The following is a 20725-nucleotide window of genomic DNA, read 5'->3' on the forward strand; positions in this document are numbered from 1 at the left end:
AAAAAATATTTGTGTTTTTTACTAAATTGAGCTTATTTTTGTGACCATTTTCATTTACTTGCGAATAAAGACCCAAAAAATCATGACCTCGTTTTTAATTTCACCACTGTCAAAATGAGAAAAGCCAAGGAACAAAACATATCTAGTATCAAAGTGCGAACATAAATAAACATGTTATTAACCACTAATTTGTTATTTTTTCAAAATCCGGTATTATACGACAAAAAACTATTGGTCTACAATCGTAGACCACGCGCCTAAGCTTATCAGCAATAACGACGCGCCTAACGTAGGGTTAAATATTAAGGGAAATTAATTCCCTTATTTTAAAAGCAAATTATTTTTTTTTTCAACTATACAAATATTTTAACCTAACATTTTCTTCCACCAAAATTACAATTTGAAATTCCCGCTTGGATTAGTTCCGATACAGGCGGCTTGGAGCGCTGCTTTTCATATTTAACCAAAGCGTTATCGTGGAACATCTAGAGGAGGTAAGTGATCTGTGGAACTGATCTGGTAAGAACTCAAACCGGACCACCCAAGGGAACAATAGGACTTCAACGTTTGAGTTGGATCCCAACCGGATTCTATGAAGTATTGATCTAAAAGACTCAACTGGTTTGACGTCTTGAGTTAACGCCACATCATGTAGGGGTTTAAAATTGATGAACCGCACGCGGGCCTTTACTCTTCAACCAAAAGGTGTTATTATTGGTATTTTGATACCAACGTCAACTATACGGAACTATACGAAGACTGATCACCATTGATGAAACTAGGTGAACAGAATAATGGTAAAAAATAATAATATAGAATATACGTCACAAAATAACTGTGACTAATGAGATCATGCTAATAAGCTAGAGACTTAAACCCGACGTTAATCAGATTCCTTTCTTGACTTCTCCACATAAGTTCTTACTTCTACGTTTAACGTCGGCAAACCATTGCAATATGTGTTTTTAAACCTTTTTACGAGCCTGTCTTAACGTTGGCTCATTCCCTAATAACATCGTGTCTGGTCTTGTCTCTTCTAGTTTTACGAGTCGACTTTTCAGCCCTGTTGAGCAGAAATTAAAAAAAATAGCTCTGATTTATGAGCTGTCATATCTTGAAAATTAAAATCTTGAGTTCGTTACACTGGGCAGTAGTTTAATATTTTAAAGGGGGGCGGCCCCCACTATTTAAAAATAGGGATATTGAATCAATCTTTACGGCAGAATAACGGGCGATTTGTGAGCTTTCGAAGTGATGTAGTTTTGTTTTTTGAGCTCATCCCCTTCACCCCAAAACAACCCTTTAATTGATTCAACTTAAGAGAAAAATGCTGAGAAAAACTAAAATCGCAGATATAATTCGTCTAGCTTATAAATTCTTATAACACGCGCATTTCGATTATTGAGCTACAACTCCTTCGCAAGAAAATTTCACCGTCTTCCCGGCGTAAGAGAGAACTGTACTTAAAATGAATCAAATTAATTATTTTGCGATTGCAGATCGTTTAACAATTTATGAGCTCGCAAAAATAAATAGTTGTTCTAATTCTATTGCGTGTGTCTTCTTTGTATTTCAAATTATCATAGTTTTTGTTTTCGCTGTACTTATTTTCATATTTATGTTTGATAGTTCTTCTTCTAGGATTTCAAGATTGTTCTGTAATTCTTCTCTGTTGTTGTTTCCGACTCTACGTTAGATCTCCCATTAAAATTATATTTCCTTCCTATATATCAGTTTGCATTGGGAGCTCCTCGAAAAATTTATCTTTCTCTTCCTTTCTTGCATCTTCATTTACTCCGCAGGCTGTTATTATTATCCACATTTCCTCGTCGATCAGCTTCATTTTCACTGATAATATTCTCTGGTTAACATATTTTATGTTTCTTCTATAACGTGTTGAAGTCTTTTCGGTGCAATTATTATCCCGACTCCTTCTTTTGCTTTCTCCTTTGTATCCGCTCCTACCTAAAGTAACCAACATCCTTTGTGTATTTTCTTAAGACCTTTTTCTGTTTTTCATAATATTTCTATTTTTGGTCTTATCATTTCTTCTACCAGTTCTTCCTCTTTTCCATTGATGCTTCTCACATAACATGTTCCCATTTTTATCTCTCTTTTTTTTTCTGCAATGTAGCTTTAATCTTGTTCTTATTTTTATCCTTGTTTACCTTTGCATCAACTTTTTCCCTATGGCTATTCCTATTCATTGCCTTGGTCGTCATTAATGTGGGTCCGGTTTCACTCTTTTCTATTACTTTTTTAAAGTCCTTTCCACGATATTTGTATTAGTTTGTATAATTGTCTCATTGTTATGGTCCCATTTTTACTCGTTCCCATTAATTTCCATTTTCATATACCCTATGTTCGTCGTATTACCTTTGCCTTCTTCTTTCTCCATTTTGCTAATCTTGGCTTGTATTTCCCTTTCCTTTTTTGTTAAATCTGGTTCCATATATACGTTTTGTCCGTGTAGATTTTTCAGTTTTCCTTTGGTTTTTAGTACACTTTGCTTATACGTTAAGTCTTCCATTTCTGCTACAAAAGTTTGGCCTCCGATCTTCACCTCTCCTCTCAGTATGACCTGTAATTTTAGATTTCTTCCTATAAAATATTCTATTGACTCCTTTACCGGCTTGGCGTCGTTAGGATCCAGTGTTAGGCCTTTCAATACTATATTATACTTCCGTCTATCTTTTGTTTGCCATTTTTAAACCTTCTTCCAATTTTTCCCTTTTCTTTTCAGCTGCTTATACAGGGTGTCCCGAAAAGATGGGTCATAAATTATACCAGACATTCTGGGGTAAAAATAGTTCGATTGAACCTAACTCACCTAACTAACCAAGTTACAGCCCTTTGAAGTTACAAAATGAAAATCGATTTTTTTCAATATATCGAAAACTATTAGAGATTTTTTATTGAAAATGGACATGTATTATTCTCATGGCAGGAACATCTTAAAACAAAATTATAGTGAAATTTGTCACCCCATAAAAAATTATGGGGATTTTGTTCCCTTAAACCCACCCAAACTTTTGTGTACGTTCCAATTAATTCAATTTTGTGGTACCATTAGTTGAACACAACTTTTTTAAAACTTTTTTACCTCCTAGTATTTTTTCGATAAGCCAGTTTTTATCGAGATGCGGCTTCTTTTTCAATATATTTACATAAATATTTTATGGGGGTTTTGTTCCTTTAAACCCCCCAAATGTTTGTGCACGTTCCATTTAAACTATTATTGTGGTACCATTAGTTAAACACAGTGTTTTTAAAACTTTTGCCTCTTATTCTTTTTTTCGTAACTCACCTTTTATCGAGATGTAGCTTCTTTTTCAAAATATACATAAAAATGTATAAAATTTTATAAATAAAGTTTCAGATTATTAACAGGTGTTTATTACAGGTCCTTAACCATATACAAATATGTGGTGGATTCGACAAATGTTCAAAATATCTCGATAAACACTGGCTTATCGAAAAAGTACTAAGAGGCAAAAAAGTTTTAGAAACATTGTATTTAACTAATGGTACCACAATAATAATTTAATTGGATAATACACAAAAGTTTGGGGTGTTTAAGGCAACAAAACCCCCATAAAATTTTTATGGGCTGCACAAATTTCACTTTAATTTTTTTTAAGATGTTGCTGCCATAGAAATGCCACATGTCCATTTTCAATAAAAAATCTCTGAGAGTTTTCGATATATGAAAAAAAAATCGACAAAGGGCTGTAACTTTTTGTGTGTGTACTACTGTATATAGGTAAGTGAGGTTCAATCAACCTATTTTTGACCCCAGAACCTGTGGTATAATTTATGACCAATCTTTTCGGGACACCCTGTATATATTCCATCGTTTCCTTTTGGTCGTTACGTATGGTTCTTATTTCTGCCATCATTTCATCATTTTTCGACATAACTTATACACACACCGTTCTCTTATACATACATCTGAAATGCCAATATAACATATAGTCCAAGTAATGAAGCTTAAAATAGAACAAAACCTCGCAATTTTTACAGAATGGATCGATTTGCTTGAAAATTTGAGAATAAGTAGTGAATAGTCCAAGGATCAAAATCTATATGAGGCCGAAAGGCGCTTTTATCATAGGGGTGGTTGCCACCCCATATCGGGGGTGAAAATTTTTTATTATATTTTGACCATAAAAGTTGGTAAAAATATTCATTCTAAGCAAAAAATGATCTACACATTTTCTTGATAAAATTAATAGTTTTCGATTTATTCGCTATCGAAAGTGTTAGTTTTATATTAAAAAAACTAATGTTTTTAATCAGTTTTCCGCAAATAACTCAAAAAGTTTTCATTTTATCGAAACAACCTCACTTAACAAAAATGTACCTTTTGAAAAAATCAACAAAACCGTTTTTTTAAATTTTATTTAAGACCAATAGTAATCGAGTTATACTTTATTATATGTTAGCTCTTCTTCGTCAAATGCTAAAGATTGTAGTTTCAAAGTCAAAAGACGGGAAAACTATGCATTTTTTGAGGATAGCTAGTTTAAACTAATTTGAAGTATTTAAAAATATTTATCTCCTGAAATAAAAAAAGTCTTTAGCTCAAAAATTAAGTGGCTTATAATGAAAAGAATGTCAGACCCTATATTTTTCAGCGAAAAAGTGATTGAAAGCAAACCCCTAATCACCACCCTGATTAAAATTAGTTATTGACCTTATTTCGTCTTCTTTACTTATGTATTATTAATAGGTTCTAGAAGTTTAACTGGTTTAGAATGATTAGTTTTAAAAAAAATGGAGTCAAAAGCAAATATCGAATTTTATAAGTTTGGTAAAAAATTCATTTTCTTCAGAATAGAAAGATTATCATCAGAGATACGAAGAGATATTTTGACATGAAATTGTAGCTTATTTAATTCCCAAGAACTTAGTTTGCAAAAATTTTTTCTACGGTAAAAATTTAGTGGGCTATTGACAATTAAATCTTGTAATAACATGCAAAAATCACCTTTACCAACCTTTTCAAAGTCATCTCTTTTTGCGACTGAGGACTTTAAAAGGATTTAATATTAATAGTCTTATAGATCTTATAAAAACCTACAAAATTATTTTTTATCAAACTTTCTAAGATAAAAATTAAAAAGGTTACGGTTAAAAAATCAATATATTTTTTTGAAAAAAAAAAAAAGAAATCCAATTGGAAGCATAATAATCTAAGTAAGCTTTGCTTTTAGTCCTTGACCTTATTCATTCTTCTTTATTTATGTATTATTAATAGACTCTAGAAGTTTGACTGGCTTAGAATGATTAGTTTTTAAAAAACTGGAGTTAAAAGCGAATAACGACTTTTTGTAGTTTGGTAAAACTGCCATTTTCTTCAGAATAGAAAGATTAGCATCAGATATACGAAAAAATGTTTTAATATAAAATTGTAGGTTAATTAATTCCCAAGAACTTGGTTTGAAAACATTTATTCTACGGCAAAAATTGAGTGAATGGTAAATGAGCATAATATGTCGAAAAACATTGATTTTTTCTATATCAAACTAACATTTTCGATAGCGAATAAATCGAAAAGTATTAATTTTATCAAAAAAAATGTATAGAACAATTTTTGCTTAGAATGAATTTTTTTATCAACTTTTGCAGTCAAAATATAATAAAAAATTTCCACCCCTAAGATGGGGTGACAACCGCCCCCATGGTAAAAGCGCCTTATGGCGTCATATAGATTTTAATCCTTGGACTATCCACTATTTATTCTCAAATTTTTAAGCAAATCGATCCATTCTGTAAAAATTGCGAGGTGAAATGCTTCGGTTCCTGGACTAATAGCAGTGGGAAGTGTGAGTTTCAGTTATATAAAACTATTGGAAAATTAAAATTTAAACCGGTTTTCTTTCCTTTCCTGAAAAGGACTCAAAACGAAACTTGCAAGTTTTTTATATTGTATGAACGATGTGTACATCGGATTTAATTTTCCTATAATTGTATTTCTACACAAATTGAGTGGGTACATGTAAGTTTATAAGTAAATTACGTTATAAAGCCATTACTTTGTGACAGTATCAGAAAGTTCACTTCGATAAAATGACCGTACGTATATTGAACATTAATTTAATTTTGACTATCAACTACATTTTATACAAACTGACGTCTCAGATGCAGAATTCAACATTATAATAAAAATTAAAATGTTAAATAGTTATTTAAATCTGAAACTTTTCTTGTTGGAAATTCTTTCTGGTACATCCTTAGTCTGCGACTTTTACAATTTATAAGACAACAGACGGAGTATATAGAAAAGAAAAAGGACTCTACTATATGCAGTCACATTCCGTAAGACATAAGAAAGAAACTTCCATAATAATTTCCATAAGGACAGAAAGAAACTTTAGTACCCACTCAAATCTGAGTAAAGATAGAAAAGTAAAAGATGGTTTTTGCTTGTTTTCGACTCAGAGGGATGCACAATCCTTGGACAGCTGTTTCTGCCTTATAGGCTTCCTCAGCAGAGCAGCGTGCACACCTCTGAAACGAAAACCAGCTAGCCCATCTATTTAACCCTTATCCGGGCAAGGTGGGTCCAATGGGCCCAAGATGCCAATTCTTTTATCATAAACTGATTAAAAAATATTTTATTGCATTTTATGCATCACTGAATTTGTTTAGAAGTATGTTTCCTTCAACGTAGTCATGAGCTATTTAAAAGATTCATTATCATTTTTGAAATTATTGCGTCGAAACAATTTTGTTACGTAAAGGGCAACACGAGCCTTTCGGACCCAATTTGTATTTATACCTTAAGTCTAAATCTTTATTACAGAAGTTAATCTGGCAGTCAAGTAATGTTTTTTGTGGATTACCTAAATGACTTTTGTGATTCCGGAAATCCAATAATAAAGTCTAAATGTGTCACAAACAATGAAAATATCTCTTTGATGTGAACATCAAAGATATGCTTAAAATAAGTGTTATATCTATTCTAAATAAATTTTGAAAACTGATAATCATCGTTGGAATGCAATAATATTGTTAGGTAGGTACCTACACATATTTTGAAATAAATAATGCATCTGCTGTCAGTCGTTTGATATCGATGTTAGTGTCGACAACTAAGCTCCTAAAATTATATTGAATTAAAGTTAGAATAAATAGTGCGAATAAAATGTCCCGAAAACCATTATCAGCTGGAGAACTGCAAGATATTGCTAATCATTTATGGCATTCCGATAATGAAGAATCTCCTGAAGTAGGCGACATTGAAAATGACTGTGAAATTGAAGATCATCTTTCGGAAGCAAGTTAAGAGGATGATCAGTAAGTAATATTTAATGATAATGAAGAAGAATGTGTAGCTACAAGTTCCCAAATTTCAGAGTGTGTAATTTTTAAAACTAAGGATGGAATGAACTGAAAGAGTCAACCACAACCGACAAGGCGTATGTGATCCTGCGACATAATAAAAAGCAAAATGCACAAAGTAACGTTAACCTCTGGTCAAAGTGTAGATGATCCTTATTTATTTATTAATTAAGTCGTTATTTGGCTGCCAATGTTTATTACTTGTGAATAAATATTTTTTCTACAAAGTTTTCTTGCATTTCATTATTTTGTGCAAATACTTCAGGTAGATCGCACCCTCGAGGTAGATCGTATACTATAGTAGAACATTTTTTTTTAATCTAGACAATTTAAATTTAATTTTAATAAAAAATCATAAAAGAATATTAGACATATTTTTTACTTGTTTCTCCCTTATGGGCTTCCTCAACAGAGCCGCGTGAACACCTCTGAAACGAAAACCAGCTAGCCCATCTATTTAAAGGAAATTTCAAAGATCATTGAAATCCCCATTGGGACGCAATTCAGCGACATCTCTGAAACAAACTGAAAGGTGATTTTAGTACATTTTATAATATATCAAAAAAGAAAACCAAATGGTTTCGAAAGGAAGTGAAGATAAAATGTATAGAAAAGAAGAAAGCTTTTCACAATACAGAACAATACAAACGCAAAAGCATACAACCACTATAAACGAATTAGAAACAAAATGAACACTTTAGTCAGACAAACAAAAAGGGAACACTGGGAGAGCTTCTCAAAACAGATGGAACACGACTTCTACGGCAAACAAAAGGAAATATGGAGAAGAATCAGAGGACAAAGAAGATGGACGAGCTAACAAAAACGAAACACATTCAGAAGAAATCTGGGCAGACTATTTTCGATCTGTGTTTGCTAAAGGTGGCGATAACGAACCACCAACACCTGAAGTGACAACAAACGAAGAAATAAACATTGAAGAAGCAGAGGTAACGGAAGCATTAAGGGAATTAAAAAATAGAAAATCACCAGGAGACGGAATATCGAATGAACTCCTAAAGTACAGAGGACAAGATCTGACCAAACAACTATTAAAACTAACCAAAAAAAAAATAATAGAACAAAACAGAATACCACAAGAATGGAGATCAAGCATCCTAATACCTCTCTTCAAAAAGGGAGAAAAATAGGACCCGAAAAATTACAGAGGAATTAATTTATTAAATACAACACTCAAATTAACGACTAAAGTGATAACCAACAAACTGAATAAAATTAAAACATTAGCAGAAGAACAACAAGGTTTTAGGTCGTGAAAAGCATGCACCGACACTATATTTATAATGAGGGCAAGTTCAAGAGAAATCGTTAGAATAAAACAAACCAGCATACTAACGTTTCGTGGAACTTAAGAAGGCATTTGGCAGGGTCAAATTAAAGGACGTTGTCCAAGGACGCAAGAGAGGAATCTCTATTGTACTCTAGGAATAATTAAAACGGTCGAAAATATCTACCAGAACATTATTTATATTACTGAATAGAGAATTAAATAACCTTTTAAATGAGCTACCACACGACCCTTATTCCCATTAAAAAAATCATCGATCAGGTCCAAATGGATGACATCACTATTACGGAATGAATATACGTCAAAAAATCATAATTTAAAAATAAAAATCGACCTGTCTCGGGATTTTTCTCCAAAGTGGTATTTATATTCTTGAAAAAATGAATTTATTCCATAACTGTGAGACTCTCTAATATTCATTCATACACCGTCATTTATGATGCGTATATTTTTTTACAATATCAAAAGAAAAAAGTTTTAAAAATAGCATAATATCCGTATAAATAGATAGAGCATTGAGTTTCAATTTTCCGCGTTACCGAGTTTGCTGCACACCTTAACCGCAACGAGCGCGCCGCCGATATCGATGTCTAAAGTCACATATCTTTTTTCCTATTGCATATTTTTTTTGAAATTTTCCAGAAAACTTCTTCATGACTTTTGTTTTAACAATATATTGGCTAACATGATCAACTAAAAAGTTTGTCACTCAACTTTTTTAAGTAAACATGAAAGTAACGAAATCTGACGACCAAATTTTTAATAGTTAACAACTTTTTTAATGCGTAAACACTTCGGACATATCTCATTGTTATCTAAATACTTCAAAGATGATACAGTAAAATTTTGAAAACGAAATATTTACAACGACCAAATTAAAAAGTTAAAGTTGAAAAATGATCTAAATTGATTTTTCGCGATTTTAAAATTTGATTTTTGAACCTGTTCCACCAATTTTATAGCGTATTTCAAACATATGCTCTTCAGTGTACAAGGATAGCCCCATGTGAGCTAAATGAGAATTTTCTGGCAACGTTGCCGCTCTTGTAGATAATTATTGCTGTTAACGGCTGTGGAATACTAAAGGAGTATTTTTGAAGTTATACTTCTTTAGGCGCGATTTCATCGAGGGTGAAATTTTAATAATCTGGGCGCATGCGCACACCGACAGTATGGTATAGTCGTTATACGGGCTCTGATTGGGTGTTGAAAAGATCTGTCAATAATTGTTCAATATGGAGTTTATCGGTAAAAAAAATATTTTATTTATTAGTTTTTATTGTTGTGAGGACAGAAATAAAATCACATTTATAATTATAGTGACTGTTTAAATAGTTTTGAAAAGCCGCAAGTACGTAATTCTAAATGTTTTAGTTGTAATCCAATAAAAAATTATCTTCATACCTATCTATTTGGAAAATGTAAAAGAAATAATGTAGTTACCTATTAGTAGGCAATGCTTTAATTTACAAAATCTGATTATGAACAAGCTTTCTACAAATCTTCATCTAATATATCGTTTTCTTACTCTATATTTTGTTGTATTTTAATTCGACAAAAATCAAACTAATAATTAAATTAAATTCATATAAATTAAACAAAATGTCAAAAAGTTTATGGTGTAAACGTTTAGTTTGGGTATATTCCCACATGACGTACACGCGAAGGTGGTCCAGTGGAAAATCGCTTCGACATTCGTACGGCGCGATGGACGTGAAGTGGGTTCAAGCCCCAAGCAAGTTTTTTTTTAAAGTTTTTTTAAAAAAGTATTTTTTTTATAGATTTTATGATTGTAAGTATATTATTATATAATTTTTTTCAGAAAATACGTATTTAATTAAAATTTTTGGCAAAAATTATTGTTCAGAAATCATTTGTGGCATTTTTCAATGTGTTTGTGTGTGTTTTATTCTTTTATTTTGTTAATTTTTGGTATTGTTTTAATAAAAATTTTTGGAAAGTAGTAGAGAAACTGTTTAAAGTATATTGATTTCGTTGAAATCATATAATAGAAGTATAACTTCTTACGTGCGTACAAAGTACACACATTCGTTTTTTATTTATGATAATTCGCAGAATGGCAAACCCGCTGGAAATATACAACCAAAGTGATTCTAACGTTTGAAACGAAGAATGGATAAAAATTAACTTTATATTCGGATTCAGCGGCCTCAAAATGATAAAGAATGACCAAAATTGGTCATTTACCTGAAAATTGATTTTCGTGATCGGTATAACGCGATATTAGGGGTTGATACCGCTCGGCTACTACAAGAACAGCATTTTAGATTAATGAATATTTGATAATTTCTGTTTAATTCCGCTGAAACATTTTTTACTTGAACTTGCAAATTACAACGCTATTATCTTAATTGTTGCATCTCAAAGAAAGTTCCATTTAAAACTGTAAACAGAAGTTACGAGAAGTTAAAAGATTGCAAGCAATCCTTCTGACGTTTTCTTGTAGAGTGTTTGTGCAGTCGTTTGCTTTATTTTGATCTTACTAATCAAAATTTATACTGTTTCATTTCCCCTGAAACGGCGAAAATAGCGCTACTTTGTCTTTGCCGTTTATTTTCCTTGCAAAGGATAAATGGCCCGATTTGAGATTGTCATTAATTTGTCGTGTTTTCTTAAATAAGGAAGACATTTTCTCGTTAAATAACGTTTGTCTTGGATAACTTAAGTAAATTACGAAGGAGACAATAAAGAAACTTGGGGAAGGTCACATACATTATACATACATATTACTTTGAATAGTATCAGTAGTACATATAGTACGGGATCCGAATATAGGTCGATCTGTACCCATCTGCTTGCCGGATGAAACATTGTTTTTATGAAATTTCATACACAGACAAATATTTCTAGCATGGGATGCCTACCAAAATAGTGTCATAGCTATCCTTAAGGGGGGGGGGCGTTAAGGTTGAAATCCGTTGAAATCAATATTTCAAGATCATTTTTTTTTAAGTATGGTAGAATTATTTTATTTTTAAATCAAATGGGCATATTCAATACAACTCGTATATTATTCAAGACAAAATTCAAGGAAAAATATTGAAAAATAACCCAACGGCCAATAAGCCAAAAATTTTTAAAGACACCTCAAAGCACAATGAATTTTGCGGTGGACATCAGAACTCATCATTGGATCGTGGTAAACAAAAAATTTAAAAAGGTTTTATTAGCTTATGAGCTTTTCGAGATAACGCTGTCGAGTTTTTTAGTTTATCGAATTTTGACTTTTTGATATCACTCAGAAACCAAAACAACGATATTCTTTGCACGAAAGGGTGAAAATCAACATATTTATTATTTTTAAACAAAAAATAAGCATAAAACAAGAAATATCTCGACAATGTTTCCTCAAGGAATATCTAAAGAAAATGTATACATAATTCCAGGTGGGTTGGTCAAGTAGATTTGAGTTACAATGTCTACAGCCTTTGAAACAACTAGTTTTGAGAAAAACGCATTTAAAGTATTGTTAACTTTTATTTTCATTTTTTTTTGTCTGCCAAATCGTAAAGTGATGCACACCGAAATAAGTTCTTGAATCGCAGAGTAATTTACAAACGAAAATGAGAACAGCTGTTGACCGTTTCTCACTAAGCTCAAGCGCGCTGGCGCGAACTTGCTGCAAAGCGAGTCGAAGGTAATGAGGTAGGGATATATTGTTCAATATTCCTGCCCTCGACTCTCTTTGCAGCAGGTTCGCGCCAGCACGCTGGAACGTAGTGAACAACGGTCAACGGCTGTTCTCATTTTCTTTTCTAAAGTACTCCGCGATTCAAAAATATATTCCGGTGTGCATCATTTTATGATTTGACAGACAAAAATAAAACTGAAAATAAAAGTTAACAATACTTTAAACGCTTTTTCCTCAAAACTGCCTTTTTCAAAAGCCTGACATTGTAACTCAAAAATTACTTGACTGACCCACCTGGAATTTTCTAATACAAGGGATCCGAATATGAGACCCTTTTTTTAAAACTCTTGATGATCGTAAAGTTTATGGGTTCAAGAAGTCTTAAATTAGATACATGTCTAATAACTATGCTATTATACTGTAACAGCTTCAAATAGTATATTAAGTATGGAGAACGGTAAGGGTTTTATACCGATCGAAGACAATTGTTTGGAGGAGAGGGGAGCGACGACTCCAATTATTGTCTGAGATCAGTTACCCTTAACGTTCGACATGCTTATAACGTTTTTTGCACGATTGATACCATTATAAATTATAAAATTAAACATTTTCGTCATATTGACTAGTTTCATTCATTTTATCAAGATAGATACTTTGGTTGTTAGGTAGTAACTAGGGTGCCTAACAACAATGGAGAATTGAGTTTTTATTTAGTTGTCAATAGTTTTAAGTACAATTTTGATTATTATAAATTAAAATATGAGCGAAAGTGAATTAGAAGAAATTGGACGGGCTTGGGAAGAAGGGTGTTCCGCAATTATTCCCGAAAAATCCAAAATCCGTTATCAAAATACCTACCAAAGTTTTAAAAAATGGTGCGAAGGCAAGAATTTAAGAATCGAAGAAAAGACTCTATTGGCATATTTCGTTCAAAGACATATGCAGTTGAAAGCTCCTGGAAGCCTCTGGGCTGAATATTCAATGATTAAATCCACCGTTTTTCTTTATGATGGCATTGATATTTCCAAGTTTTCAACTTTGATTGCGTATTTGAAGAGAAAAAATGTTGTGCAATACTAGTAATACTACTAATAATGTATGCGATTCTGCAGGCGTTTCTGTTAGAAGTGACACCACAGCCCAAACAAGTGGGATTTCATTAAATAATTTAACAAATTTTACCATAAGTTTCAATATTAATAAATAATTCGTTAGTTTTCTTTATTCTGTCAAAAAATAAATTAAAATTAGGAGATTTTTCAACTCGACGGTAAGTGAATTACTTACCGTCGAGTTGGAGTACTTACCGTCGAGTTGGATTACTTACCGTCGAGTTGCTAGTAAATGTCACCTACTGACGTAAATTCTGTCACGTTAAACAGTCAAAAATGATCAATCGTGCAAAAATTAATTTTAAACTAATATTTTCTTACCAATAGATAATTATTTTTAAAAAATATCAAAATTACCAATTTAAAAAAAGGTGTCTTAATATGAGACTATGTGGTACCCTAATATGACACACCACGGTTTACAGGCTATAGAGGCGATACAATTTATTTTAACGCATTATTCTGGAAATAAACTGTATTAGTACATGAGCAAATAAACTGTAAACATTAAAACACGTTAGCAAAAAATTTATTACCCAATAAAATTTTAATTATTGTTTTTACATTCTAGCGATTTTTATTACAATATTACTTTTCTTTTTATTTTTGACAGAAATTCTTCGCACTGCTTGCAGAGGAAGTTGTCATGTGCCCCACAGTCTTCATGAGCCCATCGACAACATCTTCTGCATTGTCTCCATTGCTCCCCCCCCCCTTTATCAAAAGAATACAAACATCCACAAAAAAGACATTCTGCATCAACATCTTCTATGTCGTCGCTGCTGTCGTGGAGAGAAATCTTATCATCTTCTTCATCGCTCGTGTTACTAACATAATGTTTTCCTTTGGTTTGGTTTGATTTAGGTTTCACTCCTGGTAGTTTTCCTTTTCCTGTTGGAACTCCTTTACCCATCCCTCTACCTGACACGTTTTTCTCTGCCTTCGTTTTCCTATTTTTCTTGTTTTCTTGTTTTACAGATGCTGATTTTTTAGCAATACTCTCATTTAGTTTTGTTTTGTAGGGTGTGGATGTGATTAAATCCGCTTTGCGAGTTCTGTCTGACTTAGAGGGGTCTTTGGGGGGTAGTCATGGAAGCGGGACTATGTCTTCTGGGCTGACGATACCTTGCCCATAACCGCTACAGGATGGTTGTGGTTCTGCTTGGGATGGGCCTTCTTCTGTAAGTAGATTTGCAGAGTCCGGGATGTGAATAGGAAAGTCCTGGTCACTAAAAATATGTTTGTTGAGTGGGTATACACCTGTCTTTTTCAAACCGTTGACAGAGTTGTTCATTGTGGCAGCTCTGTTTTAGGCGATTCCAAATAACTCTCCGACCTTTAAGTTTGTCACAGCCTTGCCAGGGTTTGAATGAAGCCAATCTTAAATAGCGTTTGCGTAAAATGTCTTTAATGGGAACAAGAATCCAACGTCTAGGGGCTGCATTTTGTGGCTTGAGTGAGGGGGCAGGCAGACGATGCTCACATTGTTGTTTCGTGACCGGTTTATGAGGTCCACGTTTCTTGTATGGCTGTTATGGCCGTCGAGGATAAGGAGGATCGGGTCATCTTTTGAGGGCTTTGTGTGTTTTACAAAATGCTCAAACCACATGGTGAATATCTCTGTCTGAATCCATCCTGATGGATGGTAAGCAGGAAGGGACCCAGCGGGTGTTCCGTTTATTAACTCATCTTTGGCATTTTTTCTTGGCCATACAATTAAAGGCGGCACATAAGTCCCCGCAGCATTCATGCAGGTCACTACAGTTATAAGATGCCCCCTTTCGGCAGATGTTAAATTGGCAACATATTTTTCCTTTCACCGACACAACTTTGGAAGACTTATGCTGTACAATTTTTATTCCAGTTTCGTCCACATTGAACAGCCTGATTGGATTACTTTTGATCTTTAACAGTTCAGGCTCTTAATTCTCAAAAAATACTTTTACATTTTCCGGGCTAAAACTCTTAACCCGGGCAACAGACGTTCCTTGGGGTTTTCTGAAGGAAATTTGGGGATGGTGCTTTAAAAATCCTTATAGCCACTTTTAACCAGCTGACTCTTTTGTTTTTGAAAATGGATGCTTCAGAGAATTTCTCATAGCCAGTTGAAATGCCAAAACCTAGAGTCCATTTCTATGCAATACTTTACCAATAATCCTTCAATTTCGGCAGACAAAACGGGCGCCGTCTACCTAAACACACAGCGACTAATGATTCAACAGTCTTTTCTGTATTCTTCACATAACGTTCCAACGTGCCCTTAGGAACTTCATAGTATTTTGCAGCTCGTTTGTAGCTCATTTCACCGTTTCTCACAGCTCTGAGAGCTCGCATCATCATATATGAGTCCCAGGTTTTGCGTTTTTTAGCAGGAGGTGTCATCTGAAATATTAAAAAGAAACGCTATAGACATGATTATCGTGTTTCGAAGCTGTTTCTTTGTGGCATCTTATGCAATTTACTATTTTGTTGGGAAATAAGCTACAATTTTAAGGAAATAAGGAAGTCGAAACGTCAATAAATTTCATTTTTTAGGCATGATGCTATACACAAAATATTACAGTACCCTAATATGAGATACCTCATATTAGGCACACTTGAAGGTCTCATATTAGGAGCAACCACGTGTGAATATTCTAGTCCGTATTTTGAGGTTAGGATTGGTCTTTACGCCACAATAGTTACGTGTTTGTATAACCAATTTAAATAGCTATCAAATAATTACTAAGGTGATTTTTTATCTCTTACCTTAAAAGTAAAAATTCAGTTTGAACTACACCTATTAAAAAACTCTTGAAACACAAAAAACCTTAAAAACTTCAGTGACAAGTAATACTAAATCACAGACACTCATATTTTTTCATAGGCTACTGTAAACACTACCAGAGCTTAATTTTTAACCCACTCACCAGGCTGCAGCGCTTACAAGACTCTAGAGACAGGGGTCTCATATTAGGAACGGGTCTCATAATAGGATCCTTGACCCTATATATTTTCTTTAGACATTCTTTGAGGTAACGCTGTCGAGATATTTTTCGTTTTATGCTTATTTTTTGTTTAACCTTAATAAATTTGTTGATTTTCACCCAGTTTTGCAAAAAAATTCGTTGTTTTGACTTCCGAGTGGTATCAAAAATTCGAAAGCTGATAAAACTAAAACAACTTAACAGCGTTACTTCGAGAAACTCATAAGCTAATAAAATATTTTTGAATTTTTTGTTTACTATGAGCTAATGATGAGTTCTGATGTCCACCGCAAAATTTATTATATTTTGATGTGTCTTCAAAAATTTGCCACCGTTGACTTATTTTTCAATATTTTTCTTTGAATTTTTTCTTAAATACTCTATGAATTGTACTAAATATGCCTATTTAATTTAAAAATAAAATAATTCTACCATACTTCAAAAAAATGTGCTTGAAATATTGATTTCAACCCCTACAGTCCCCCTTAAGGATCTTTGTGACACGATTTTGATAGGCAACCCATGCTACAAATATTTATCTATGTATGAAATTTAATAAAAACAATGTTTCATCCGGCAAGCAGATGGGTACAGATCGACCTATATTCGGATCTTAGACTAAGTCACACGTTTTTGTAATCATTACTGGGCAACACATTTTACTTACGTAACCGGGCAACTAGGGTCCGTTGGATCCACCACTGGTTTTGAACGTAAAATTCATATTTATCGGTATATTTTTCATGTTCTTTTTGTTTATTATTTAATTTTTTTTATTTAGCTAATGCCCCGACAACTAATTATGGCCATTGGCATGGTAGGTACGGTAAATTTTTGCAGTAAGGTACCTAGTGTCATGTGTAGTGTGTGTGTTGAGTAAGTGTCTTGTTACTTTGCCAAGTCGACGTCATTGTCTTTGCATTTGTATCAGAACGTCTGCTGTCCCTCCGGTGAGTATATTATTGAAATTGATATATTAAAAAAAAAGTAGATCAACGAATTATTTTTTTTCTATTGCAATATTCACAAACTTTTTTAATTATACAGTGATCATACAAACACATTTTGTACTACATATTTCGCAAATTTGTTTCTGTTTCCTGTCCTATTTTTTGGGCACATGTGGCACTTTGTTAAAACTGAAGGTATTTTTGGTTTTGTCTTTTTATTACGCAGATCAACTTCCTGAAAACATTTTTCAATACACTGTTTTGTTTCCGGATGTAGTCATCTTGATTTTATTCTCAAAATTTGAGGTACCGCTAGTTGCTCTGCTGTTGTTGTCGAAGACAGTCTTCGCTTTTCATATTTGTCTTTATTCCATTTTGGATGTAAATTTATATATCTACACGTCTTCAATATTCATAAAAAATGCAAAAGGCCAGTTAAGTGGTTAGTTAATCCGTCTTTTGCACATATCGCACCTTGAAAACCATAGGGCAGTAACTTCAACAATCATAATATTGAGTTATGAGCATTTCAAGTTTTTTAAAGTTTACTTTATTTACCGTAATTCTTAAAATTAAGCTACAAACCTGGTATTTAGCATAATTATTTTTAATTTTGCATTTTATATGCATTAAGAAGTATACAAAATTTTCTGCGAGAAATAGGTATTTTAGCACATACGACCATAGGGTTTTAAAAAACATATCAATTTTCGCAAATGATGCAGTAAAAATGCATATCACATAACAGCATTTTTTAAGATGGTACTTATTAATTACAAATTTTTAGTATTTAACACGTAATCAATGTCTTGCATATTATAATCTGTCTATTCGGTCTCTACTGTTGCATTGGTAAACTATGATAGTGCTCTTGAATAACAATAGCAATATAGTGAGAGTCTACATCTTGTTTTCTGAGATTGCATATTCCTGGTGGATGCGAATATGCTTTACTTAGTCCATATTAGCCACGACCCCTCATTATCTTCGACGTATAGCAGCGTTTCTCAACGTTTTACCATTTGCGCCCCAATTTTCCATAATTATTTTAACCGCGCCCCCCCCCCCCCTCGTTCAATAACAATATATCTATGCAATAATAATATACTTTGAGCAGCATGAAACCTAATAAACTAAAAGGACATTGGGAAACGCTTCATAGTGAGTACATTAACAAACCCCGAGAATTCTTCGAGTTAAAATTAAAATGGCGTGAAAAGCAAAAATTAGTTTTAATAAAAATTTGGACTGTGAATGAAATAGCTTTACTTGTCTCTTATAAAGTCTGATAATAAATAGCCAGATCTAAAAAGCCTAACACTATTGGGAAAGAACTTATATTACCAACTGCAATCAAAATTGTAGAAACTGTGTTTGGAGATAATTTTGCTAAAAAATTGGAGTTAATACCTCTATCAAATGAAACTGTTGCCCGCCGAATTGGTGATATAGCTGAATATGTACAGGATCAGCTAATCAGGAAGTTGCGTGAAAAGCTGTTTTCGATTCAGCTTCATGAGGCAACAGTAGCAATAAATATGCTCATTTTATTGCCTACGTTCGATTCTGTGATGGCAGATCAGTAGTAGAACTACTTTTCTGCAAACCAATAGAATTGATAGCAAAGTCGCTTGCATTATTTGTTATGTTAAGTGATTATATAAATGAAGCAAAAATAGAGACACTGTATTATCAACAGAGAAGCTCTGGCTTGAATATTATGCCAACTACGGTTGTAAAAATAGTTAATTATCTACATAAAAATGAGACCTTTGAAAACTAGAATCTTTTCTGTACTTTTCAAAGACACGGATGCGGTACATTCAGCATTATTATTTTGTTGTGAGGCAAGCTGGTTATTAAGTGGGAAATTTTTACAACGTGTTTTGAATTAAGACATGAAATCGCCATTTTTCTAGAAGAAGAAAAGGGGCCGCAAGCCAAGATGTTTCACGATGGTTTATTTTTGATGAAAATTGAGTTACTTGGTTGATATATTCGAGAAACTAAATATTTTGAACTTACAATTTCAAGGGACCAATACACATATATTTGATACGAATGATAAAGTTAACGCTTTCTGTAGAAAATTGAAATTGTGGAGCAGAAATTTAAAGCAAAAAACCTAGAAATATTTGAAAATGTGGATGAATGTTTTAAAACTAACCAGGTTGAAGAACAACACGTGAAAGTTGTTTTTGTAACAATTGATAATCAAAATCGCATTGATAATGCAGACAAAAAATTTTAAAAGATACTTTTTTGCCGACGACCAATTAATACGTACCTAATAGTTATGAGTCGGTGTGGAATCCGTTTCAAATTACACCCGAAGAGCTCTCTACTTCAGAAGAAGAAACCTTCATAGACTTCATAGCAAATTCCGAAATCAAGAAACACTTTAATATTAGATCCCTCTTTGAATTTTGGGCAGGGGTAAATGATGAGTTTTCTGCACTGAAAACCAGAGCGTTCCGTACACTATTACCGTTTTCACCATCCTACCTATGCGAAACAGGATTTTCCACGATAGCTGCTTTAAAAACCAAATATAGGTCGCAGCTAAATATAGAGAAAGAACTGAGAGCGTCTATTTCTAATATTACATCCTGTTTCGCTAAGCTTTGCTCTGCCAAACAGGCCCAAGGAAGTCACTAATTTACATTAAACTTGTTGATTTAGTATTCAGTGCTCATACGTATGTATATCTCCTTGTTCATGGGTATTTTATTTTTTTGTTTGTCAGAATTTTGTTTTGCTTTGATTTTAGTAAATTAGTTAATGTTTTAGGTGTTTTTTTTTTTATATTTTCACGCCCCCCCATTGCTAAAAGCGCGCCCCCTAGGGGGGCGCGCCCCACAGGTTGAGAATCACTGACGTATAGTAATGGTTCTCGGTTCTCAACTCTGCATCGTTGAATCTTGCTTTAACCTGAAACTTATTTTCAAGTGTCTCCACCTTGCTCATTTTAATGCCATTCCAGACTACCTGATTTCCTTCTTCGTCAATGTTATCATTGTTCCCCATTTCCTTACATCGTATTTTAAATTCCAATATATCCGATGTCGACATTTTTTGTTTCTCAACCAAAGAATGCACGTTATCTACCGCATTTTGGGAGTGACCCGTTGTAGAAAATTTGTGGGTAATTTTAGATTTTAGGTATGTTCAATTTCTGTACTGCATATTGATAAAGACAGACAATATACTTATTCTTATTTTTATTTTGCCCACTGCAGTTATCTGAGTATGAGTATAATATTGTTTCTTTTTCCCTGGCATGGTTTCTCAGAAATTGTAACAGGCACGACGATATTTCATTTGAATCGCAATTAGCAATTTGCTCGAACCAAAGATAGCAGTGTTCTGCATTTGCTGTCAGGTAAAAA

This window comes from Diabrotica virgifera, chromosome 8 (genome assembly GCF_917563875.1).
Source record: "Diabrotica virgifera virgifera chromosome 8, PGI_DIABVI_V3a".
Taxonomy (NCBI): domain Eukaryota; kingdom Metazoa; phylum Arthropoda; class Insecta; order Coleoptera; family Chrysomelidae; genus Diabrotica; species Diabrotica virgifera.